This window comes from Schistocerca piceifrons, chromosome 8 (assembly GCF_021461385.2).
Source record: "Schistocerca piceifrons isolate TAMUIC-IGC-003096 chromosome 8, iqSchPice1.1, whole genome shotgun sequence".
NCBI classification, from domain to species: Eukaryota; Metazoa; Arthropoda; class Insecta; order Orthoptera; family Acrididae; genus Schistocerca; species Schistocerca piceifrons.
The window spans coordinates 406,377,635-406,405,258 of NC_060145.1; the positions used below are offsets into that span (position 1 = coordinate 406,377,635).

A 27,624-nucleotide genomic window follows, 5' to 3' on the forward strand; every position below is an offset into this window, starting at 1 on the left:
TTCTCAGTGGGAAAGCATGTGTCTCATTTTAATTACATTTGATCTTCATTCTGAAAAACGGCCGTTATGGAACGAGTAACTTTCATGTGTCGCAGAATTGCACCACGCTCGGAGCAACTCACTTGTTCTAATTGTCTACCGTGAAAATGAAACATTCGACCAGCAACCACAGGTTACCATGAGACCACAGCAAGCCACAGGCATTGCAGTGGCTTTCATTTGATTGGGAATGAAGTTAGTTCTCAGGTTGGGTAAATTAGTATCGTTTTCGTGTGTCTTTTACGTGCAGATTTCGCAGTCAGAATGCCAACTCTTTGTTCACGTTTGAAGGCGGTTCGTGAGCTACTCCGACTATAAGTTTATTCAGTGCCACCACGGCGAGGTAGTATGAATACTCTTCTGATAACTTATACTCTTTACCTGCTGCATTTCGATTTCGTGAACTGGTTAATTCAAGTCCTGTTCCTGGAATGAGCAGTTTCAACCACCTGTAACTGCCTCTGTGTTACAATACTGATGCATTTTCTTCTGTTTGTGAGCTTCTCGTATTTACTTGATTCATTCCTCTCTCCGCACATATATTTTTCTAGTGCCTCTTGCCAATATTTTCGTCAATCGGAGATGGGTAAAGGATGGTTAACAGAGCGACCGCGTTGTGTTGGGAAACCTGACCGTGAAGCCTAAAACTAAAAAGTTCTCTTTACTACCCGAATATTAAAGTGCGTCAAATTTATATGGAAAAATGTTGCTCTGATAGGATGTACATATACGACGTATAAATCACGTCACATCACATGCACGAGTCATGTTGTCAGTAACATTTGACGATGCCACTATGGCTGCAGTATATTAGGACTTTGTTTTTATGAAACAGATCTGATGATGGTCCTTAAAGACCGAAACCTGTGATCTGTTAAACAAAAACGATTGTGACCATAGACGTAAACTAAAGGAAACTCATTACATATACGGGTCACTGTGTTTTTTCGCGACGATGTCGCAGCTTGTGTCCTTAAGTCAGTTAAGTTTAAGTAGTTCTAAGTCTAGGTGACTGATGACCTCGTATGTTAAGTTCAAATGGTTCAAATGGCTCTGAGCACTATGGGACTTAACATCTTAGGTCATCAGTCCCCTAGAACTTAGAACTACTTAAACCTAACTAACCTATGGACATAACACACATCCATGCCCTAGGCAGGATTCGAACCTGCGACCGTAGCAGTCCCGCGGCTCCGGACTGCAGCGCCTAGAACCGCACGGCCACCGCGGCCGGCTATGTTAAGTCCCATAGGGCTTAGAGCCATTTGAACCACTTGACAGTGTTCTAGCAGTAGTGGACACCGGAAGATCCTGAGGAAGATCGCAGGAGAGGGGTCGAACTGTCGATCTTTTTAGAAGAAATATGACGCGGTCTAATAGCCTAGAAGATTTTAACTTCAGTGATAAAGGCCACGACAGCCTGCAGACTTACATTTATTACAATAGCTCGTATCTGTGATTCCTCTCTTTAAATAAATTCAAGCTTTTGAACACTATCCACAGTTAAGAAGTAATCACTGACTCTCTTCTCCGTCCCCTTCCCAAATACCCAGCCAATCCTCTCTTCTATCGCATCCCCGTCCCCTTCAACCGAGACCTCCTTCCTCTTCTACGTCTTAGGGCGTTCACTGTCTTGCAGCCTGAGTATATAAACATCGTGAAAGTAGTAAATGGTTAACGATGCTGCTATGAACTGGAAGCAGCTTCTAGTGGTCAGTGCAAAACTTCACGCTTCGTCGTACAGAAACTCCTGTATTTCATGCGAAGATTCGTTGTAGCAGGCGTATCGAAAGAGATGGAGCGGCTCTTCATTCCGTCGCGTCTTCCTGGGAAACCTGTTGGCGGCGTATCGGCGATCGCCTGCAGCGGTGCATTCTCTGCGCGAGGTCAGGGGTCGCCTCCAGAGATCCCGCTGCAGGCCGCCTGATCGAAAAATCACGCCACTCTTCTCGCACCGAGCAGTGCAATCTTCCGTGCAAAATTAACCCTCCTGGTGCGGAGGCCTTGCGGGAACCTGCTGCTAAATTTTCCCAGAAGGTGGCCGCAGTGCACCTGCGTGCATCACCTTCGAGGCACTAATGTAAGTTAGTACACGCCTCACCGACTTGATCGCCACAAGTTTCCTTCTTTAGGCATAACGTTGCCAACCAGTCAACGTCCACAGCTGGTGCTTCGTTGCCACCAACTTGTTGCATACGAATTGAATTGCAGCTACTGTGCGTCACGCATCAATCCTGGAGCCATATATTCAGTATCCTTCAGAACTTGCGGCAGAATAAATTAGCTGCAGCGGTGCATTCTCTGCGCGAGGTCGAGGGTTACCGGCAGGGATCCCGCTGCAGGCCACCTGATCGAAAAATCTCCTATGGAGGGTGTTCATATCATGGAAAGTAGCAGAGAGAGGAAATCGTGGTTTGCTGCACATCGTTTAGCAGCTCTCAGAGTATTCTCTTTTTTTTCTTTACCACTGTTGCACGTTTGTGCATCAAAATGGAGAGCGACAATGTGACCATCGCCTATGTTCGACGTCAAGGTGCAATAACCACTCACAGAAGACAGGTGGCAGCACTAGCAGTGGAGGGTATATGAAGCGTGTCCGGGAGACGCAGAAAACAGTGTAGTTGCTGTCATAACTGCTGTTTTTAAACTGCTCATGTGCCGCCTTGGTTAAAGTAGACTGTACATGATAAAATTGCGCTATCCAAAACCGGCGCCGAAGCAACCGTGGTGCACGACGGACTACAAATGCCGGGGTGAACGGAGGCTGCGGACATGTTTACAGGCGAATGGGCGTATTGAGAAACTGATCGCACGGATGAAACAAAGGACTACCGACAGCGTCTCTTCAGCTGATGTTGTATACGGGCCTCGCAGCAGGCGGCTGGTTCGTGTACCCGTGCTGGATGCTGTTAATTAGCGACGACGGCCGGAATTTGGAAGCCAGTGCCACAACTGCACGTCCGCTGGGTCTCGACAGGCGGCCTTTTCATATGAATCACGTTTTAGGCGCCATTGGCGTGAAACTTAGGACATACATTGTATAGCACTAATTGCTATAGTGAAGATGAAGATTGTGTAATGATATAAATATACCAGGTGATCAAAAAGTCAGTATAAATTTCAAAACTTAATAAACCATGGAATAATGTAGATAGAGAGGTAAAAATTAACACACATGCGTGGAATGACAAGGAGTTTTATTAGAACAAAAAAAAAGCAAAGTTTACAAGATATTCGACAGATGACGCTGGACAGCAAAACGTCAGTGACTGCGCATGACAATCGTGTATAAAAGGAGCTGTAATGAGAGAGGGAATCAGATGCGCCATCAGCCGCAGCATGTTGACGTTACCTGAAAAGGCGCTTTTAGTGAAGCTGTATTATCAGAATGGGGAATGTGGTAGTTCAGCGTTACGATCCTATCGCCATAGGGATTCGAACGTGTAAAGGTCCTTTGACAAATGCAGCTGTGGCGAGGATGATTTCGAAGCCACGGGTTGTTTAGACGATAGACCGAGCACAAGGCGTAATGCTGCTGAGACAGTTCAGGAAGAAATGGAAACTGTAGCGGGTTCGTCTATGCACGGGAAAGTCAGCGCTCGTGCAGTCGCACGTCGTACCGGCATTCCATGCCCTACTGTTTGGTTGGTACTTAGGCGTACCCTCCGATGCTATTCGTACAAAATCCATCGGGATCATGAACTGTTACCTGGCGATTTAGCGAAGCGGAGGGCATTTGCGGTGTGGGCGTTTCAAAAGATGCCGGAAGATGACGATTGGTTGAGTAACGTGTTGTGGACCGACGAAGCTAATTTCACGCTCCGAGGGTCTGTCAGCGCCCACAACTGCAGAATTTGGGCTACCGAAAATCCTATAATTGTCGTGGAAACTCCATTGCATGACGAGAAAGTAACGGTATGGGTTGGATTTACCACATCTACCGTTATCGGGCATTTTTTCTTCGAGGAAATGCGTGATTCTGGTTTTGTAACTCACTGCTACCGTGACGAGTGAGAGGTACGCCGATATGTTACAGAATCGCATCATCCCCAGCCTGGCTGATAAACACCTGCTGGAACGTACGATGTTTATGCAGGATGGCGCTCCACCCAATATTGCTAGACGCGTGAAAAATCTCTTGCGCGCGTCGTTTGGTGATGATCGTGTGCTCAGCCGCCACTTTCGTCATGCTTTGCCTCCCAGGTCCCCAGACCTCAGTCAGTGCGATTATTGGCTTTGGGGTTACCTGAAGTCGCAAGTGTATCGTGATCGATCGACATCCCTAGGGATGCTGAAAGACAACATCCGACGCCAATGCCTCACCGTAAATCCGGACATGCTTTACAGTGCTGTTCACAACATTATTCCTCGACTACAGCTATTGTTGAGGAATGATGGTGGACATATTGAGCATTTCCTGTAAAGAACATAATCTTTGCTTTGTTTTACTTTGTTATGCTAATTATTGCTATTCTGATCAGATGATGCGCCATCTGTCGGACATTTTTTGAAATTTTGTATTTTTTTGGTTCTAGTAAAACCCCATCTCATTCCAAGCATGTGTGTCAATTTGTACCTCTCTATCTACATTATTCCGTGATTTATTCAGATTTCAAATTTATATTGACTTTTTGACCAACCGGTACTTTGTGGGACAAAACCTCTCGCTGTGTGTACTGCTCTTCTTTGTTAACGCTCGATCTCCCATAGTGACGTCATACTGGGGCTGCCGCTGAAGCCTTTCTTCTGCACTTAGGCAGCCGGAAGGTAAAGAGCGAGGACAAAAAGGAGCAGCACATCCTGTGACACGCTTTGTCCCAGAAGTACTTTGCTCTCCTACATTGTCTCCGGCGCAGAAACTGCTAAGACTTTTACTCATCCATATCCGAAATCATTTATCAGTCACGTTTAGGCCTAGTATAGTCCCTATTACGGAGCTCAAACATAATTAAAGATGCTGAATGTTATTGGTGGACGTCAGTGGTTGTGCCAAAGTAAATCCTTATATTTGAATTCTCATAGCAGTTTTTGTCTGATAGTGCTCTTCTCTGTTTTCCTCTATCTAAATTTTTTTAGTACAATCCCTTTCTTTAGTCCACTCTGAGAACTAAGTCGTTGCTGCAGGAGATAATAGAAAGTAACATTCCATCTGCGGAATAGGAATTTCTTAATCACTTCACGACGTTCACAATAGTGTTACTTTCAAGTGTGGGCGTGTCGGCCTCCGAAATAACAGCTTGGATAACACGCTGGATTTCGGTTTTTTACCGATGGTCAAACTTTCCTTCTTTCTATTACGATACTTGATACTATGTTACATTGTTCTCGAGCGAATTTCCATGATGGGCGTGGTTGACCAAGTCACGTAACACAGAATAACCGTACTGCGCCCATTCACAGTACTGAGCTATTGTTTCGGTAGCGCTCCCTATTGCCGGACACCCGTAGCTGCGTCTGTTGCTGAAACGCCAGCGTTGCGCAGCTGGCGGTGGGTGATGGCTGCCGCCACAACCGCAGCTCATAGCTGGGCCGCAGAACCTCGTTTTCGAAACAAGAGGTCGCTGTCCCCCTTACTGGGGACTCTGCGGTTTTCGGTGCTTCAAGCCCTCTTTCTCACAGAAACATTGGAGTACTAGCTTCAGGATTTTGTCTTTCCCATTAGGCACATACCAACACTAAGTTCACATTCGCCTAGCACTATTAATAAATCCCCTATAAATAAAGGAAAAAGTGGTGCTATAACGGAGCAGGACTGATCACTGATACGATCGTGCAAATCGTAATCACAACTGTTTTTGTTATCGTGGTCCACTAAGGGGATCATAAACGATTGAACCAGTAAGTTAAAAAAATAGTGATTACACAAAAGACATATACAATCGTCCCCCCCCCCCATCCCCCCCCCTCCCTCCCCCAAGAAAAAGAAAAAAGACGCGGACGCAGTTGACTATATTTATTGGCAAATTATTTATATACAGAGTCTCCAAAAAGAGAACACCGACAACACTTGGTATGTTGTGCATAAAATAAACCTGATCGGTTTTTAAGAAGTAACCCTTATTCGGAACGCACGGTTCGGGCACTGTAGAGCGTCAAAGTCTGAGAACGAACGATTGTGGCGATATGTTCCGATTCGTTTTGATATTTGTTTTGGTTTCTGAATACGACAGGTATGGAACCCTTTAGCCATCTGTGTAATACGAATAGACGACCTGCGCCACATAACATTATTGCGCATGTGCTACATTCCTTTACACAGCTCTTGTGCGCGCCCTATTGTGGACCTTGTGTGGTATTCCAGTGAAGTAACGTTATTGACAGCAGTGCCGCATCTACCAGTACTCAGCTGCGGGAATCACCAACATGGTGCTCGCATACTGCAAAGCGAATTGGAATGATAGAGCTGTTCCAAGATTGTATGCGGAACGTTTTCCAGACTGACGTAACCCACATCACCCCACGTTCGCCACCATCAAGAGGCGTCTAAGAGAAGCCGGAAAGTTGCACTTAGGTATTTTTTGCCTAATGGTTCAAAATGGTTCAAATGGCTCTGAGCACTATGGGACTTAACTTCTGTGGTCATCAGTCCCCTATAACTTAGAACTACTTAAACCTAACTAACCTAAGGAAATCACACACATCCATGCCCGAGGCAGCATTCGAACCTGCGACCGTAGCAGTCGCGCGGTTCCGGACTGAGCGCCTTAACCGCGAGACCACCGCGGCCGGCTTTTGCCTAATGTATATCCATTGTACAGTAAAGTTGTAGCACTTTGTGCTTGGTAGTTGCGAATTCTATCCCCCGTCTACTGTCTGTTCTCTGACAGGTGCCGAAACGTGATGCGGGTCATCCACGATCGGCTAGGACACTGCAATTGAAGAGGACGTTGTGACAGTGTTCTAAGAGGTCCAAGCCACCATCACTCGGCAGATGGCACATGCGCTGCAAACGAGTAAAAATGCCGTGTGGCGTGTTTTCCGTGAACACCGGTTCCATCTGCAGGAGTCCAGGTATTACGGGAGATGGACTACCTACGACGGGTAAAGTTTGCGCAGTGGTATTTACAACGACACGTACTCCAGCCACAGTTTCCGAGCTTGGTACTATTCACAGATGAATGCACGTTTACTAGAGACTTGAACAACATGCATGTTTGGACGGAAGAAAATTCGCGTGTGCTGGCGATTCAAAATTCCTAACACGGGGCCGGTATTAACATCTGTGTCTGGATAATTTGTTACCATATCATTGGGACATATCTACTGCCACACAAAAAGGACCGATCTACTTCACATTTATTCGAGATGTTTTGCCTACCCTATTGGATGTAATCCCACTAAAGTTTCGGATGGACATGTGGCTGTAGCACGACGGAGCTCCATCACGCTTTGATGTCGATGTGGGGAATTACCTCAGCTTCGAATATTCCAATCGATGGATTAGTAGAGGTGGACTACTTCCAGGGCGAGCACGATCGCCAGATCTGACATCTCTCGACTATTTTCTAAGGGGTAGTATGAAGAGTATGGTGTATAGCACACATGTGGAGGACCTTATTGCCCAAGTCCACGGAGCGATCGAAATACTTCAAAGACAACATCATGTGTCGGCACATGTGCATGAGGGTCAGCTCCACCGATGTAGGCTCTGCATTGACGGGTATTAGGTACACAGTTCGAAGCCCGTTTGTAATGTAGACTGCGCGATGTCCTATTCATGCGGAGTTTACTGATTTAATGTGGAACCACACCCATATTAGACTTCGATATTGTCCAGTGCCCAAGCCTTGCGTTCCCGGGTATGGCTGCCCCCTAGTTTCCCTTCTCGCACAACATACCACCAGTTGTCGGTGTTCTTTTGGGAAACACCGTATACAATGTATGTACGTACTAACTTCCGTGACGTACCTCCGTAGCCGTGATCGCTAAAGCTCGCCCGAGCAGTGGCGCTGGATTCGGAAGTAAGGCAGCTCGAATCCCGGCAGCGGATGAAATTGTCACTCACAGTCTTTGGCCAGCAAAGACAGGTGGTGGCGTAAACTTCCTGATCACCAGTCTTTGTACGAGTGTTTTGGATTAAATTCCAAAAGTCTCCAGAATGTCTCCTGAAGCGAGGGCATGTGACATCGATGATTATGATCCATCCTTCGGATGGGGACGTTAAGTTTTGAGGCCCCCTTGGTACTATCAGAGAGGAGTATGTTACGTGACACCGAGTTTCACCCTCTCCCTTCTACCATCATAACAGAATACAACATAACTCTACGCTATACACGCATCCATTACACTCACCTACACTCCTCAAAAACACGCACGACACAGCTTTCAGATACCCGTAAGTCATGGGGCCAGTGTGCGCAGAAGAAGAACACCCTATCTGACAGGAACTAAACCCACCCCATACGATATACCAGCCAATAATGCCAGAAAACATTTACGTTTTGAAACGTCCCCTTAGAAAAATTATACATGACTGTGCTTAAACTGACACACAATATTTTTAGCGCAACGCAATCTGACTTTCAATAATCAAGAGAATGGCCCTGACTAAATTAACCTATACGCTTCACAAATCACTTACCTCACAAAAATCTTCGTTACTCAAACTACTGCAGTACAGCGAGCGCCAATACTGCCAGCTAAATAAAAGATTCAAACTACTGAAGGCACTAATTACTGATAGGCATAGTTAGCAAATGAAAGATTTTGATAGAGAACGAACAATGTATTTACCTTAATAGTGTTCAAAAGTCATAATATATATAGCAGTTCATGACATCCATTCTTACAAATGTACTGTTTCTGATAGACACACGTCCAGATCATCCGCTCTCAAAATTCCGCCCTCTCTCTCCCCACATCCACCACTGCTGGCGGCTCACCTCCAACCGCGCAACGCTACGCGCTTTTAACAGCCAACTGTCCAACGCTACAATAGCGAATATTGCAACAATGCCGACCAGCCTCAGACTGCACACAGCACAAGCAGTGATTTTCATACAGAGCGCTACGTGGCGTTACCAATATAAAAACCTAAACAGCCTACTTACAGTTTTTACTAATTTCCATGGCGCATACTTTTCAGGGTTCCCTATCGGTGAAAACAGGTCCGTTATGCATCACTTTGTCTTCTGTCTGTTTGTCCGTCCGACTATTAAAAACACTGTTTCTTCGTAACGGGTAGACGTAACAAGTTGAAATTTATTTCGCACACTAAGGTCTGTGATCCGCTAGCGATTAAAAAAAAATTAAGCTTCTCATTCAATGCAATCAAAAGATATGGTCATTTATGTCAAATATTTTGACAGTCATAAACTGTACGAAACAGTTTCCCAGTCTACGACAATGCATTGATAACTGTTTGCAACACAAAAATTCGCGCCGCATTGGGAGACGAATAAGAATTTTCCACTTATCGTGAACGGTTCCCTTAATCGCTTCGGCTACCAGGGTACGCCTCCAGGACCGATCCAATCTTCCATACGTCATGTAGTCACAACCGTTATGCCTGCACAGTTCCTGATTCCCGTAAAGAGAGACAAATATTACACCATCATTTTAGCCCGTCGAGGCACGGATACACCACTGAATATTGTAATTTTTGTGTTTATATGGGAACTCGGGGCGGAACGGGATAGCGGGGCACGATTGGAAATTGCTCTCTTCTAAACTGGACAGTGCTGCAACCTGTTTTATGGGCATGTAACTATTTCTCCGAATGGAAGGGAAGTGAGGGCAGCCATTCCGATTTAGTTTGAAGTGCGAGATCTAAGTGAATTGTTGTCCGCCTCGTTGCCGCTTGCGTTGTTCTAACGTTTGGTGAATTTCAACGCCAGGTAAGCTGTTAATTGTTAATTGTATACCCTAAACTGACACATTCCCTTAAAGTGCATGGCATTGTTATACTTTAGTTATTTAATGCGTTTAAATACGTCAGTCGTTACAGTCCGTAAAAGTTGTTAACCTCAAAAGTGCTCTTGGGGCGGAACGGGACGCGGCAGAATGGGATAGTGTCCCGTTCTGTCCCGTCATATTTTGATGATATTTTGAAAGCAAACCCAGCCTGGATGTTCATGGATGCCAGACTCTCCCAACCAGCCATGTTAGACGAACAACTCAGCTTTCCAGATATCGCCCGAGGCTGTCATTCCAGTCCCACTAATCTGTCAAAATACTCGGCGGACTACAAGACGAAAAGGAAAAGTCGTCGTATTAACAGATTCTCCTTATAAGAAGGAATTGCAGAATGCTGTCGCACGTAAAGTAGGCCTACGGAAACGAGGAGGGTGCACAAATATGAACAATGTCAGGACAGAGACGTCAGGTGCAGTGCAACTTAAGGCAAAAATATCAAACTGCACACCCAAAAAAACCAAAACAGCGGACATCAAAGACCTTAAGAAAAAAAAGGAAGAAGATAATTGAGAAGAGACAATCAGAGAGGGAGGATGTTGATTGTCTCTACTGTAGGGACTTCTACTCCGTTTCTAATAAGGGCTAGGTCGCATGCCAGAGGTGTTTCAAGTGGGCACACAATTCATGTGCTGGCACAGACAGTGAAGATGAACAGGAAATACTGATTTGTGATTGTTGTGGAAAGGATTAATAGTTAGTGGTTTGGTGGTTATTAAGAATTGTACATTTTTTGGAATGACATTAAAATATTTTCTTATTTTCAAGAGTGACTTTTTAATTGTTTAAATTACACATTCCTTAGTCTGAATTGCCTTTTATACAACATTTTGTCATAGTTTAATATGATATTCGTAGTTCAAATTCAACATTTATGCAATAATTTAACAAAAAATAACCTTATCCCATTCTGCCCCGTGGGTGGGGCGGAACGGGAAATATGCAAGACTTTCTTTGAAAAATTGTAAAAAATGCAAAATGTATGGTTTTAAGTGATTTTAAAATAAGGTACGTTAGATTACACTACAAGGTGTTTTTTTTTTATAAATTTAAGAAGTGTTTCTTGTGTTCCCTTATTTTATACAAATTGTGAAACATTAAGTATCCCGTTCCGCCCCGAGTTCCCCTACAGTGTTTCTACCTTCACAACACACTGTCCCTCAGACATGCATGTTTGTGACCACGTGACATATGCAAATTTTAGATAGGTCCTGGAGGGGTTCTCGGATAGCCGAAGTGGTGAAGGCGATCGCTTGCGATAAGTGGGAAATCGGATTCGAGCCCCGGTCCAGCACGAATTTTCATGTGTCGCAAACAGTTGCAGAATGTGAATCTATTTCGTAATGTTTATCACAGTTGTAACAGTCAGTGACAGTGTCTGTTCCTGCAGACGTGCATGCGTGTTTAACGACATTGTATTGTGAAGATGCAGACACCGTGTAAACACAGACATTTTCAAAATCACTTTTCAAACTCATCAGAACCTATAGGACTTTTCTGTTTCATCTAGAATCATTTAATTTGGCTGGAAGTAAGAGTCCGCAGTACAAGTAAAGGGAGAAAACCGAAAACTGTTAATTTGCTAATACATCACAGGAAAAAAATATTTTTCCCATGTTATCCGACTGTATGTTTGTCCGTCTGTTAAGACCCGTTTTCCTCAAGAACGGACAGACGTATCAAGTTGAAATTCATGTCGCGTATTAATGTCCACGGTCCTTCTGCGGTGTACAATATTTAAGTTTCTACGTGAATACAATCAAAATTTACGGACATTTGTGTTACATATTTTGATATCTTGTTAGTATAGATATCGGCCGGCCGGGATGGCCGAGCGGTTCTAGGCGCTATGGTCTGGAACCTCACGACCGCTACGGTCGCAGGTTCGAATCCTGCCTCGGGCATGGATGTGTGTGATGTCCTTAGTTCAGTTAGGTTTAAGTAATTCTAAGTTCTAGGCGACTGATGACCTCAGAAGTTAAGTCCCATAGTGCTCAGAGCCATTTGAACCATATTATAGATATCGATAATAGGCAAAAATCATTGAAATTCTCAACTTGTGGAATCAATGCTCTGCCTGTATTCACAATTAATTCATAAGCAACCCTCAGTGTGCGAGTCCTACTGGCGCTTATCCGGATTTTTTAAATTCTACACTATGTGACCAAAAAAATCCGGACACCTAGCTGAAAATTACTTACTCATGGCGATCTCCATCGGTAATGCTGGAATTCGATATGGTGTTGGCTCACCCTTAGCCTTGATGACACCTTCCACTCTTGCAGGCATACGTTCAATCAGGTGCTGGAAGGGTTTCTTGGAAAATGGCAGCCAATTCTTCATGCAGTGCTGCACTGAGGAGAGGTATCGATGTTGTTCAGTGAGGCCTGGCACGAAGTCGGCGTTGTAAGACATCCCAGAGGTCTTCTATAGGATTCAGATCAGGGCTCTGTATAGCCCAGTCCATCACAGGGATGTTATCGTCGCGTAACCACTCCGCCACAGGCCGTGAATTATGTACAGGTGCTCGGTCGTGTTGAAGGATGCAGTCGTCATCCCTGTGTTGCTCTTCAACAGTGGGAAGGAAGAGGGTGCTTATAACATCAATGTAGGCCTGTGGTGTGATAGTGCCACGCAAAACAACAAGGGGTGCAAGCCTTCTCTATGGAAAACACGACCACACCATAACACCACCTCCTCCTAATTTTACTGTTGGGACTACACACGCTAGCAGATGAGGTTCATCGTGCATTCGCCATACCCACACCCTGCTATCGCATCGCCACGTTGTGTACCGTGATTCGTCATTCCTCACAACGTTTTTCCACTGTTCAGTAGTCAAGTGAGGCGTCGTTTGGCATTTACCGGCGTGATGTGTGGTTTATGAGCAGCCCGTCGAGCATGAAATCGCCGGCCGCTGTGACCGAGCGGTTCTATGCGCTCCAGTCCGGAACCGCGCTGCTGCTAAGGTCGCAGGTTCGAATCCTGCCTCGGGCATGGATGTGTGTGATGTCCATAGGTTAGTTAGGTTTAAGTAGTTCTAAGTTCTAGGGGACTGATGACCTCAGATGTTGAGTCCCATAGTGCTTAGAGCCATTTGAAGGATTTGAACTTTACTGCGCCGAGATTGCCTTTTACTATTTGCTCCATACCGGAGTCTGTACGGGGGTCAAACGACGTCGTATGTGTACGATCGTCCTTTGTGAATAATTTCTTAAAACTTCGGCTTTTCTATTGCTGTTTTGTATTGTCACACACAAGACTGGTGCACGAGTGACTGGGTAGAAACCACCTTCAATGCCCTTAGTGATTTTACGTAGGACCGGAATTTTTTCGGATAGTCGGCAAGATCTACGGTACGATGGTGGCTTTGCGGACACACGAATCTCTACTAACTTTTTCCTGTTGTCATTTGCGCATTCTTTGTGTGCAACAGTCTCTGCTTACTCAGTGTGTTCGAGTTTTGTTATTAAACCACTGTGCGTCTTTTCCGTCCTTAAACCATTTAGTTGGCATATATTTATCCAGAGCGTGATGTACTGCCTTTTATTCGCCTGTTCTCGAAACGCGTCGTGTGATGTGTGAGCTTATCGCCAATCTTACGTGATCTAACCAAATTTTAACATTTTAAGCCTAGAGCTAGTTTCCCGATAAAATAGATAATTCTAAATTTTGTCTTTCTTCGACGTATTCAGTTAAACTGAGTTCATGTATTTGTCTACAAAAAAAGTCATATTCACGCCACTCACGCTACTGGTGTAAAGTTCGTGGGAATTTTGCACCTGTCGGGAGCTGAGTGGTGGACTGACTTGGAGCGGCCGCTGTCCACGTGCATTCCAGCACGGACGGGCGGCGCAGCCGCGCCAGGCTCGCCGGCGCGGCGTGTCTTCCCGGAAGGCGCGCGCTGCCTGCCCGCCTCTGCCTTTGGCCGCGGGGTCCGGCTTCGGATCTGGGCCGCTCCCCCGCTGCGAATGGCCTCGATTCCCGCCGCTAGCGCCGCGTTCAGCCACCACGGTGCGCGAATCCGAACGAGCGGACGCCGATTTCGTTGAGAAAAGCAATCTGTTAATGTCACTACGTTTACATGCGGCTCCCGAAACCGGATTTGGTGAACCGATTTCGCTGTGGCGCTTCCGGTTGGTCATGTAGACACTCCATTATCGATTAGTATCAAGTTACTACCTCCGTTGTTTAACTGAAGAGAGACAGCCATTTAAGAGAAACCGGAACAGCTGATTTCCAAAGGCCATTTGTGTAAAACAACTAACGATAGGAAAACCGATATTTGACTGGTTTATCAAATTTGCTGCAGGTATTAACATGTAAACACGACAGCGAAAGAGGGTTTTCGGAAATGAGATTCCATCTCCCGGAAGCTGTGTCTCAAAAGTAGCGTTTCTGGCTGAACCGCGTGGAGCAGCTGTCAGGATACTAGCCTCCTGTCTGTAAGGATGGGAACAACCGGATGAAAACAATCGATTCATTCGGCTGTAGTTTTAAGTATCTATCATTCATTCATTCTTTCCAGCGAAACCGGTCTGTATGAGCGACCGAATGAAAACAATCGACGCAGTACGGCGCATTCAAATCTGAGCTGAACCATTCGACTATTTTGCCATCGTTAAATTATTATTGTTGGTGGAAATCAGCTCTCGCCTGTCTCTTATTGCCGTTCCGATATACGCTTTTTATTGAGTGCCAAAAAGTAGCTTTTAATTCAGTTATTCGTCCGTGTTTATGAATAGGCATCTACTTAATAGTGAACTTCGTGCCTGCATGAAAGAGCTGAAACGGTCAGTGGCGTGGGAATGGAAGAAATCATATGACATGATAAAAAGAGATCTTCTAGATAAATTCAATGCAGTGTACCGTTTCTGGAAGATTGATTGATATTCTGAAACTATAAGAATTAAATAAATTGGAATAAATTAACGAATGCTGACAAATATTTCTCGCAAAAAATATTCCCCACGTGTGACATTGTATGCTCAAAAAGCAACTGATTAAGTCACCAAACAATTAAAAGAAGTTGTGTCTTATAGTCTTTTTGTTCAAGTGACCTCAGCACGTACTGAAATAGAAGTTACCAGTGATGGCTATAGACCAGAGGAACGAGAGACAGGGGTCCAATAAATTAGATAAAAGAAAGGTAGGTCTTTTATTTCAATATAAATTTATGATGTAGCACCTGTTATTAACCTTTTAAAACCTACCAAAAATCCACACTTGATGCGAGAAGTATGAAAAATTTATATGTAAGCTCAATAAATACATGAATTTTGAAAATAATTTTTATTCATACAATTTCTATTCACCTCTCTTTCGTATAAAATACATTATTTCTTTCTACCAAATTGGCAACCTTAGTAGTTTTTCATGTATAACCGAAGGGGCTGACTGGAAACATCCGAATAACTGCCGTGTCTGCCAAAGGCTTGTGTCACTCGCTTGCAACACGCTAAGTGAAACCATTCAGACTCACAGCCTGAGTAAACCATTCATAGAGCTCACATTGCCGCAGAGACTAGTTTCATTCTCTTGCAAAAAAAACCATTAGTACCTGTGTGGCCATGCGGATTTAATGGAATATTAAACTTAGACTCAACTACATATAATTGATGATAGATCACAGGTCAAACGACTCGTAAAAACAAACGACTAGAAGCATCCTCAGGCACGGGCACACGTATGATTACGTTTAGGTTGAGCCTATGAGAAATCCTGAACCGATTCAAGGCTGTAGAATAAATAATGTACACTACTAGGTAATGAACAACTGAATAACTATTGCTATATTGTAATCTGTGAGCTGCGTAACAGACTCAAGTTCCTCTTTTATTCAACAAATTTTGTGCAGACAGACCACAAAAAGTAACAAATTCTGCAACTGATAATTTAATATTAACAAGAAACTACACTTGGCTCTGATTAAAATTTCTTTGGTAATGCGAAAGATTCAGCTAACTAAAATTATAAATGTAATAAAGTTTTCGAGAACATTGTAGTCTGAAATGTTATACTACAAACCATATCTAGCATTATTCGTTTTATAAACTGAAAAGCCTTTTCCTTGGTGAAATCTCTCTTTATTAATGTTCCTGGTGCGTTAAGCCTTTTACGTCATGGAATCTTCAGTGAATTAAATACGTAATAATACAGTTTTTTTATTATATGTGGTATTTACGGATTATAAAACAGTCGTGTATATGGATATGTGTTACCACAATGTTAACATCCCTGAAGTAAAATAAAAATCATGCTCGCACATGCGCACACCCACCCACACCCACCCATCCACACACACATACACACAAAGAGAGAGAGAGAGAGAGACAGAGACAGAAAGACAGAGAGGGAGAGAGAGAGAGAGAAAGAGAGAGAGAGAGGAGAAGAAAAATGAAAAGATGTTCATTTGACAATATTTACTTTGTTGGGGTACCACCATTATCACTTAGGTAAACAAGAGACATCAAGTGAAACTACAGTTACCAAGTAACCACACAAATATCTCGTAAGAAACATCCGCAATTACTTCCAGCCCAGTAATAGTGCAACACATTTGTTAGCTTACAAAATATGAAAACAAAAAGACTGTGACGTAAAAATATGTCTATGATTGATAAGTGCAGTTATAGTGCGACCTCTGATCTATGACCAGATGAGAGCAGTCGCAGGTCTCGGGCGGCAACCCGAGTAATTATAAGTAATACATTAGCGACGTAGAAAATTATGAAGTGAATTATTTTATAATGTGTAACTGTCGCTTGTAAAAAAAGCTATATTAGTCCTAGTTAAATTCACTGAAAACACTTTAATTTAACGGACGGAACGCGTGTGGAACACAGACTGAAGCAAGAACAAAGGTGCTTCAAATCCTTTTTTTTCTTTTTTTTCTCCAATAGTCTTTGGTTTGATGTGGCACGCCAGTCAGAGTAGCACTTGCAACGTCCGTCCTCAATTATTTGCTAGATGTATTCTAATCTCCGTCTTCCTCAACAGTTTTGTCCGCCACAGCTCCCTATAGTACCATGGAACTCATTCCCCGATGTCGCAACACGTGTCTTATAATACTGTTCCTTCTCCTTATCTGTTTTCCACATTTTCCTTTCCTGTCCGTTCTGCGCAGAACCTCCTCGTTTCTTACGTTATGAGTCCACTTAATTTTCAACATTCGTCTTTAACATAACATCTCAAACGCTTAGATTCTCTTCCGTTCCGATTTTCTCACAGTCTATGTTTCACTATCAAACGTACATTCTCCGATATTTCTTCCTCAAATTAAGATCTGTTTTTGATACTGGTAGACTTCTCTTCACCAGAAATGCCGTTTTTGGCAGTGCTAGTCTGCTTTTGATGTCCTTCTTCCTCCGTCAGTTTTATTTTACTGCCTGGGTAGTAGAATTCCTTAACTTCACCTACTTCGTGACCATCAATTCTGATGTTAAATTTCTCGCTGTTCACATTTCTGCGAATTCTCATTACTTTCGTCTTTCTTCGGTTTACTCTGAATCCATATTCTGTACTCATTAGACTGTTCATTCCATTCAGCAAATCACGTGATTCTTTTTCACTTTCACTCATGATAGCAATGTCATCAGTGAATCGTATCATTCTTTCCCCTCGAGTTTTAATCCCATTCCTGAACCTTTCTTTTATTTCGTACATATTTCACCATTTTACACTGTCGAACGCTTCTTCCAGGTCGACAGCCCTGCGTGTCTTGATTTTTCTTCAATCTTGCATCCATTATCAATCGCAACTTCGGAATTGCGTGTCCGGTGCCTTTACCTTTCCCTAAGCCAAACAGATCGCCATTTAACATATGCTCAATTTTCTTTTCTATTCTTCTGTATATTATTCTTTTCTGCAACTTGGATGCATTATTTGTTAAGCTGACTGTGGATAATTTTTGCACTTGCAGTCTTTGGAATTGTGTGGGTGAATTTTTTTTGAAAGGTAGACGGTGTGTCGCCAGACTCATACATTATACACACCAACGTGAATAGTCATTTTGTGGGTTTGTGGGTAGACGTTTCGTGAATAGTCGTTTGCCAGTACCTCCAATGATGTGGTAAATTCTGATGGAATGTTATCTCTCCCTTCTGCCATATTTGATCTTAAGACATCCAATTCTGATTCTAATATAGGTACCCCATGTCTTCTAAATCGCCTCCTGTTACTTCTATCGCATCAGATAAACCTTCCCCCTCATAGAGACCTTCAATGTACTCTTTCCACCTCTCCTCTGCATTTAAAAATGGAATTCCAGTTGCGCTCTTGATGCTACCACCTTGCTTTTAATTTCACCTATGGTTGTTTTGAATTTCCTATGTGCTGAATCAGTCCTTCCGCCAATCGTTTCTGATATCTCCTCTTCTTGTGGTTCGTTAACAGAATATTTGCTATTACTAGCTGAAATTTATTACAGAACTCAATTTGTCTTTCTCCTCTCTCATTCCTTGCCGCAATCCCATATTCTCTTGCAACCGTTTCCTGTACTCCTTCCCCTACAGCAGCATTCCAGTCCCATGACTATTAGATTTTCAACTCCATTTACGTACTGTATTACCCTTTCAACATCCTCATCTACTTTCCCTATCTCTTCATCTTCAGCTTGTGACGTCGGCCTGTATACCTTAACTATCGCTGACAGTGTTGGTTCGTTGTCGATTCTCATAAGAACAACCCTATCACTGAACTGTTCACAGTGACACTTTCTCTGCCCTATCTTTCTATTCATAACAAATCATACTCTCGTTATACCATTTTCTGCTGCTGTTGATATTGCCCTATACTCATCCGACCAGAAATCCTTTTCTTTTCATTTCACTTCACTGACCCCTGCTGTATCTAGATTGAGCCTTTGCATTTTCCGTTTCAGATTTTCTAGTTGCCCTGCCACACTCAAGCTTCTGACATTCCACGCCCCGCGTTGTAGAACATTATTCTTTCATTGGTTATCCAGTCTTTTGTTCATGGTCATCTCCCCCTAGACAGTCCCCTCCAGGAGATACGAATAAGGGACTTTCCCAGAATTTTTTTCCAGTGGAGAGATCATCACAACACTTTTTCAATTAAGGGTAACATGTCCTGTGGATTGACGTAGTGTGTCTTTATGCAATGGTTTCCATTGTCTTCTACATCCTCATTCTGTTGATTATTGCTAAATCCTCCGCCTTTAGGGGCAGTCTCCCACCCTATGGGTAAGAGTGCCCTGAACCTCTGTCCGCTCCTCCGCCCTCTTTGACAAGGCCGTTATCAGAGCGAAGGTAACTTCTTATGCCGGAAGTCTTCGGCTACCAATGCTGATTGTCAATTAAAGTTAGGTAGTGGTGGGACCAAGGACGGTTTACTTTTTAACCAAAACGCTATCCTTGGACCACAGGTGCAACCGAACTTTTATGAAACGAATATTTCGGTACTTGTTGCGGATAATGGCCACGCAAACAAGCGTTCTCCCACAAAACACGCTGAATATAACTCTTGTTTTTAGGAAACCTGAAATCTTGGAAATACAGCTCTTGTGTTCTGTTTCCGGTGGAGGGTGCTAAAAACGCAAGGTGAACTCGGATACCACGGACAAAATTTCGAAACCTGTTAAGTGCTATTTTCTGAATTTTTTACTACAAGGACCCGTTACCTCCCTTGGCACATTACAAAATGATAATTATGACTTATTCGTTTTGTTACTTCAGTTGCCTCAGGTTCTTGCGAAAATACTTTGACAATCGTGAAAAAACATGTAATATGTAACCACCAACAAAATTTTAATTTAACAACACTCAGATAGTGCAAAAGTACTTATTGTGGTTGCCTGCACTTTGGAAACAGATCAGCATAGCTCGTTGTGTGACTCTTCCATTCCCATCCGTGGACGATGTGCAACTCTTCATGAGGAAACCCGCCCATAGTTCTGTATATCACTGTTAACGTACAACTGATAACCACCGCGAGTCCTTTATACCAAAAGGCTCAGCAAACATCGTGGAACACTCTCGGAAATACTGTCGGTAGGGTTCGGGCTAACCCCGTACCTCAGTAAAAGGAGTTTCGCGCAGGATCAAATCTTCTAACAGGGATGTCACATATATTTACAACATAGTTCTCGATAACACAAACGTGACTATTTTATAGATTTAACTAAAAATTATTGTTGTTTAGTCCTTAATGTGATGTAGTTCTCTACGCTAGTCGCTTTGTGCCAGCCTGTCCATATCTGCATACCTCGTACAAACTAGATCTATTTGGACCTGTTGGTTTTACTCAAGCCTTTCTCTGCCTCTACAGTTTTAATCCTCTCCCCCCTTTCCCCCCTCCCTGCTCACACACAGACTTCCTTTCATTACTAAATTAATGATATCTGTATGCATTCGGACGTGTCCGTCATAATTTTTTTCTCCGCAATTCGACTCAGTACCTCCTCATTAGTTATCCAATCTACCGACCTAACCTTCAACATTCCAACATTCTTCTGTAGAACTACATTCCAAAAGCCTGCATTCTCTTCTTGTTTATCATCCACGTTTCACTTCTTTTCTATGCTCCAGGTAAATCAATTCAGAAGGGGTATTCTAACACTGAAATTTGTATTTATGTCAATGTTGTGAATGTAGTGACTGAATACTACTATTAATTCACCCCAGTCATCCACGATAGCAGAATTCCGCACTAAAACAGAAATGTAGCAACACAATAATAAAAAACATTTATTTACAAATGGTAGCCCTACCTTGGTACAATTTGATGCATAGCACCTGATGTCCTAACTAAACATAATTATACAAAGGGTGAAGAAAAATGCCACGCTTGGCCGTCGGCATGCGATTATTCATCCTAGTTCAAGACAAATGTGTATCTAGCAATACCTAGTTCCCCCCCCCCCGCCCCCCCCCCTCCAGTTGGTTTAATAGAAATGCGGTTTAAAAAAACGAGGCTGCGGCAACACTGTAACAGCGTGCAATTTGCCCAAGAGCAGGTAGTATGAAGTCTCGCGACGCGCCGGAGCTGCCCCATTCGCTCCGTGACACGAGGCAGTGACGTGGGGAACTGATAGGTAGACTCACCGCTTTTCGAGTCACGTTCACGCCAAATTTTTTTATTTTTTTAAATAGTTAAAGCATCAAGTTGCGTCCAACTCACACCTCCACAATGCGGTACCGTGTGTATTTCTTTCCGTTACTGTTACCTATATTTAAACATTACGACATATCACGAACTTCTTACAGACGTAAACGAGCTGCTCGGAGTAGCCGAGCGGTCTCATGCGGCTTGCCACGGTTCGCACGGCTTCACCTGTCGGAGGTTCGAGTCCTCCTTCAGGCCTGGGTGTGTGTTTTCTCCTTAGCGTAAGTTTGTTTAAGTTACATTAAGTAGCGTGAAGCCTAGAGACCTATGACCTCAGAGGTCTGGTCCCAGAGAAACTTACCGCCACAACCACCACGAAAACGATCGCTTTGCTTCGTGTGTGAACATAAATGAAGCCAATAGAAAATAATATCGGATACGGTAACATCGTCTGTATCAAATGAAGTACAAAAAGCACAAAAGGTAAGCTACAATAGACTCCGAATTATGCTACGCATAATATTTCCATCATGTACGTTTGACACCCAGACTTGTCTTCAAAGAACCGGTACGTGCATGTTCACTTTCGAGAAGATGTTCAAAGTAACGATGTTCCATTTGCAAACAGTCGCTGGACCATACTTCGCTGGACCGTACACAACACATCTGCATCCACCATTGCCGAAGCAGCATTAGGTCGTGTACATCCATCGGTGGAATACTATAAACTTGTTCCTTTAAGTGATACCACAAATAAAAATCTAGCGGATGAAGGTCCGGGTAATGTGGAGGGCAGAACACACTACCTCCACGACCAATCCACGGCTTGGAGACGCTTCATTTCAATAGTTACTCATTCTGAAGTGTTGCGGTGCTCCATCATGCTGTCACTGAACATCAAGTGGAGGATTTCCTAAAGTGTGTGGTAAAGTATTGCAAAGAAATGTGCGACACAGAGTCGCATTCAACTTGCCCAGCAATAGGTAAGGGCCAAAGATCATTCATCCCACGATTCCAGCTCACAGGTTTTTGCCAAAGCGTACCCAAAAGCCATTTTCGTGAGTGACATGTGGGTTGTGTTCCGACCAATAATGGCTTTTGTTGACGTTGAAAATACCTTCACGGGTGATGCTAGATTCGTCAGATCATATAACGTTGTTTTAAAATGTTAGTTATCGATGGTCAAAAGCCATTCACAAAACTGCACTCGTCGATTGCGGTCTTCTAGTGGCTGTTGCTGAGTTAACATGTAATGATATGGTTGCAGTTCTACATCGTGCATCACTCCGACAACCAGTCTTTGAGGTATCTGGAACTGCACTGCAGTATCATTGCCGAGGTGATTGGTGAACAGTTTCAAGAATCGCGTCCTCTGTTTGTGGAGTACGTGTAGTCCTTCGACGACCTCTATCCATTAGCTGTGAATCGAGTGTAGCGGTTTCTCGAAGGCGTTGCTCCAATCGACGAGAAACCACCTTATCGGCATGGTGCCTTCGAGGGAACCGTGCAGCGTACGCACGAGCAGCAGCAGCAGCAGCTTGGTTATTCAGCGTACCCAGCAATAAAAGTATATCAACACATTCATCGTTTGTTTACTACGTTGGGAAGCCGCCATACATGAACTTGACAGGGCCGGTTATTTATAAGACACATCATATTTACGCCAGTGACTGTAACACTTTCTTTATTTCACGATTGCAATATCAGCCTTTACATGTCAGCTCATTTTAAGTTGAGATGGCTTAAAAGCCACAAAAATTTGCACTTGATAATGACATATGGCCGAAATTGTAGTCGTGAAATAAAGAAAGTGTTACAGTCACTGGCGTAAATATGATGTGTTTTATAAAGTTCTACATAACTGTGAACCCAGATATAAAAAGGGCCAGTTACGGTTGTGCCTTGCGCGGTTAGTAGACTCATGCTTGCAGTTAGGCTATTGTCATGTGACAAAATGATTTCCTACTTATAAACGGCGAGTACTAGGGAACGGGCGTCTAAAAAATAAACTTGACGAGGATTTGAATCATCATTGGATGGTGGATACGGGTTTGATGTTGTTGCAGCCTATAGTTATTTAACTCATTTTTGTTCGTAACTGATCGTTGTATTTGCTCGGGGCGGACGTCCTATGACACTTGTTCAAGTTAATCGTTGATCCACTAATTCAGTTCATTTGTTACAGAGTGCAGCTAACCCGCTGACCGGACACGCTTAGCTGCTGTGCCGGCATCTGCTCAGTGAACTACGACGGCTGGTAAGCTAGCGCGAGATGATACACATTCCCCTGTACATTCTGATGCGCCGCACGTTGTGGCTCTTGCGAGCTCATCGTTTTCATACATGCATTTTCAAAATATACCCGATCTGTATTTGCTGCATAATCTTTTGTCCTGAATCTTGATGAGGAATCGCATGCCGACCTCAAAATGTGGCTGTTTTCTTCACCCTGTATAATTTTGCTGTCTCTACGCACTCTGTGTATAACTGATAGTAACGTTGCACACACTCTCGATAGCCCAAATAGCGACTGCTAAGTCGAGAGGTAGAATTCAGAATACCGTACTGAGTGCGTTGCAGGTACTGGACTAAACTGTCTGCTGGATCATAAATTCGTGAGTGCCCCTGGCGTGTTTTGTTTTTGTGCCTGATGGCGGAAGCATTTCCAGATCTGCTCATACAAGGCAGAAGTAATGCAGTCTGCGAATGAGAGCGTACCCTATCCTTTGCTGCCCACACTATTGGCGGATGTACACGGCGCTCTGGAGGAAGTAGCTCAGAAACAGAAAGAGGTCCATGGCTGTGAGTGCTCTGTGGATGCTGCTGCATGGACGTGAAGGTCACCAGGCGAGTGGTTGCGTCTCTTTGGTGGCCGCCTCTCGCAGTTGGCACACAACGTAACTAAGTTTCTAAGAAATTTCTTTCTTTCTGTTTCAGTCTGCATTTTATGTCTTTCCTACTTTGGCCGTAGTTATTTTGCTGTCCGAATAACAAAATTCATCGGCTTCTTTTAATTCCCGCAGCATCGCGTTATTCAATTCAACTACGTTCCAGTACTCTTGTTTTAATTTTGTTGATGTGCGTCTCATAACATCTCCATTCCATTCAAATTCTCTTTGATGTTAGTGACGGAATTACAGCGTCATAGCAAAACCTTATAGATTTTTCCCCTTTTTCTCTAAGAACATATTCTCATTCCAGATCTCTCCTTTGTTTCCTTTACTGCTTGCTCAATGCACAGATTAAATAACAGTGAGTACGGGCTATCACAGGGTCTCATTACCTCTTAAATTAATGGTTCCTATTCATGTCCTTCGATTCTTATAACTTTGGTTGTAAATAACATTTCACTCACTGTAGTTTATTTCTTCCACCTTCAGAATTTGCAAAGTGGAATAGCAGATTTAAAGAATCGAGATGCCTCAAACTGGAGATTTTCTATTTTCGATAGTGCGCCAAAAAGATGTACTTTAACGTAAAGTGGAGATTGTTTTGTCGAACATTTTTGTGTCTCATGCTTCTTGACTTTATACGTGCAAAAATTCTTGCACACTTACGTTGAGGATGAGGGCATTTTTTTAATGTCATCTGTATGTTACGGAGATTAGAGGTCAACATAAACTATAATGATATACGGTCAACCGGCATTCTATATCGGAACAACCCAACATCCTAATAGACAAGGGGTCAACCACCCACGTTCTATCATAAACGCTGTTAATTGAATTGCATTTGATTTTCCGAAGCAAGTAGATAGTATCTGTACCCACGCTATCGACGGATGATTTATAGAAAAAGAATCTCGAAGTTGTTTGAAGGCAAGGAAATTGGGTTGTTGCCGTCTTTGAAAAATCACGTTTTCTCCTTCACGGAGCAGATGGATGCCACCGTGTCTGACGACAAACTTTGGAGAATAATCACACTAGAACCATTTCTGAAACAGTAACAGGAGGGACAAGGTTATAGTCTGGGAAATGTATTTATAGCACTCTTTATATCTATCAGTCCCTGTTTCATACACTCTTGGCAGGTTTGTTTAGGAATTCAACAAAAAACATAGTCAGTAATGATGGACCTTCCCTGGGAATAACCGTAACTTTCAGCTAGACAATGCCCCTTACTACAGTGCCAGGTGCGTCGATACCTCACATTACCAGTCTTTTGAACGCTACTGTTCATCGGTAGGAGTGCTGTGTTCACTGTATGGGTTTACCACTCGCATTCTAAAATAGACAAAATTGCTACCCATGCAACACATTTTGACTCTTTGGACAAAAAAAGAAAACCTATTAAACCAGCCAAACTACATTCAATAATCTACAAGCTTCTTTGTTTGCACTTTACGAATGCGTTCCTCCGTTTTTTTCTTATGAGCTCGCTGCTGCTTTCATTCTTTCAAAAGATATAAAATCAAAACGGTTCAAATGGCTCTGAGCACTATTGGACTTAACATCTGAGGCCATCGGTTCCCTACAACTTAGAACTACTTAAACCTGACTAACCTAAGGACATCACATACATCCATGTCCGAGGCAAGATTCGAACCTGCGACCGTAGCGGTCGCGCGGTTCCAGACTAAAGCACCTATAACTGCTCGGCCACGCCGGCAAGCGATAAAAAATCGAATGGAGGTTCTTTAAACTAATGTCGGCATCACAGATATGAGAAAACACTTTTTTACTATAAATCTGTTACTAATACGAGTCCGCTTCTTGACTTACATTCTCTCAACGATTGCCACAGGAAGAAAGCAATATTGATTTTCACTTTCGTTTATATTGCATTATGTCGTATCAGGTATGCATCACACTCCAGTCGGATTCCAATACGCATCTTCACAAACTCTCTGAAGACAGGAGAATATCTCCTTATAAATTCTCATAGCAAGTAGCACACTATTGAAATCGTCTTTTTAATCTTAAATGTCCATGAACTTTCACGTCACTAATAAATGTATTTCGTTCCAATGAGTGCGCACTTCTTCGGCCAACCAACATTTCTCAGTTCCTCCTTTTTCAATAAGGACGTATCCGTTTAATGGACTATAATAAAAACGTATGCGGCCCATGAAAATAATCCTTACGAAATTACTCAACGACAGACTGATACCATCCGCCACGGACATTTTGACTGGGACTACTGCCATCACTGATTATGCACTTTCTCCGCCATCTGCGAAGCAGTGAACGTCATTAGTAATATATCAGGGACGGTTGCAAGAAAAAAAGAGGGAGTCACGAGACGAACCGCAACACGGCCAGAATATCTTCGCCCGTGGCTAAGACGTTCAAATTGCATTCAGTACGGAGTTTTCACGTGTTGCAGTTAACCAAGATTTATGCTTGATACGTTGAGTTTCACTTGTGCTAAAAACAGGATGGCTGCCGCGCGAAAGGCGACGCTCTCTGTATTTCAATTTAAATTGAAAAAAATTCCTCGCTAATAACCACATTAATCATTATGCGGTAACATCGCATCCAAGGGGGATGCCGTATCCACTTGTTATACATGCACGACTATTTTTGTATCGATAAAACGTTGGCAAAATCTTAAAAATCGTGACTCTAGAACAATTTTTTTTTAAATATGACAAATTTTCTTCTGCATTTCAAGCCAGATCCTTGTCACTGTCTGCTACAAGATTGCAAAAGCTCCAATTTGTGGAAGACAGCCAATACAAACAGAAGACTGAAAATAATTTCTTCACTGAACGAAAAAGATAACGGGTTTCGGTAGACAGTTAATGAGTTCCATTCGAAAAAAAGAGTAAATTTGATTGTTACGTTACTCAGATCGCCTTAATGATAAATTATGGCCGGCCGAAGTGGCCGTGCGGTTAAAGGCGCTGCAGTCTGGAACCGCGAGACCGCTACGGTCGCAGGTTCGAATCCTGCCTCGCGCATGGATGTTTGTGATGTCCTTAGGTTAGTTAGGTTTAACTAGTTCTAAGTTCTAGGGGACTAATGACCTCAGCAGTTGAGTCCCATAGTGCTCAGAGCCATTTTTGATAAATTATGAAAGGTGCCGTAGACGGCAACCATTCCCATTCCACACATTTTTACAGCGTTTCTATGAGAATTGAACATACGTTACTTAAGCATATGAAGATATAGAGACAAATTATTTGACTAGTGATATAACACAAAATTTCTTGGCCATCTGATGCAGCACGTAGACGCAAGTTCCACAATTGTAGTATTGATTTTGAACAAAATGCCAGCACTAGTTACAATTTCCTTTTTATTTTAAAAACCAGACCTGTTTCGGCCACCGAGTGGTGTTCTCCCACGACACCTGAGATACACCACTGTGTAGCCGAAACCAGACGTGATTTTTAAAGTAGAAACGAAAGTGAAACTGGTGCTGGCATTTTATTCAGAACTATACGAATTGGCGAATATTTCACTGTGTTCTAATATTTAAAACTAGTTTTTCTGCCTAGATACTGAGATATTTCCTATTTCTTAAAGCATTTACAAAGCTTTTTAAATTGTTGAATTTTATCGAAAGGTCTCGCACAAATAAAACCCAAAGAAGTTCTGGTCATGAACAACGATTGTCAGTGGCATCAAAGCTGATGTTCAGATACTGACGCATGACATAGGAACT

At 43.1% G+C, this 27,624-nt stretch overlaps 1 protein-coding gene across 1 annotated transcript in view; it reads left to right on the forward strand.

Annotated features, from left to right (window-relative positions):
* The window catches only part of LOC124712385, a 719,796-nt gene that overhangs the window by 256,037 nt on the left and 436,135 nt on the right, over window positions 1-27,624 (forward strand). Inside the window, exon 3 of the mRNA XM_047242681.1 lies at window positions 23,201-23,272. The gene's annotated coding sequence lies outside the window, so the exon portion shown is untranslated. The remainder of the gene's footprint in view (window positions 1-23,200; window positions 23,273-27,624) is intronic.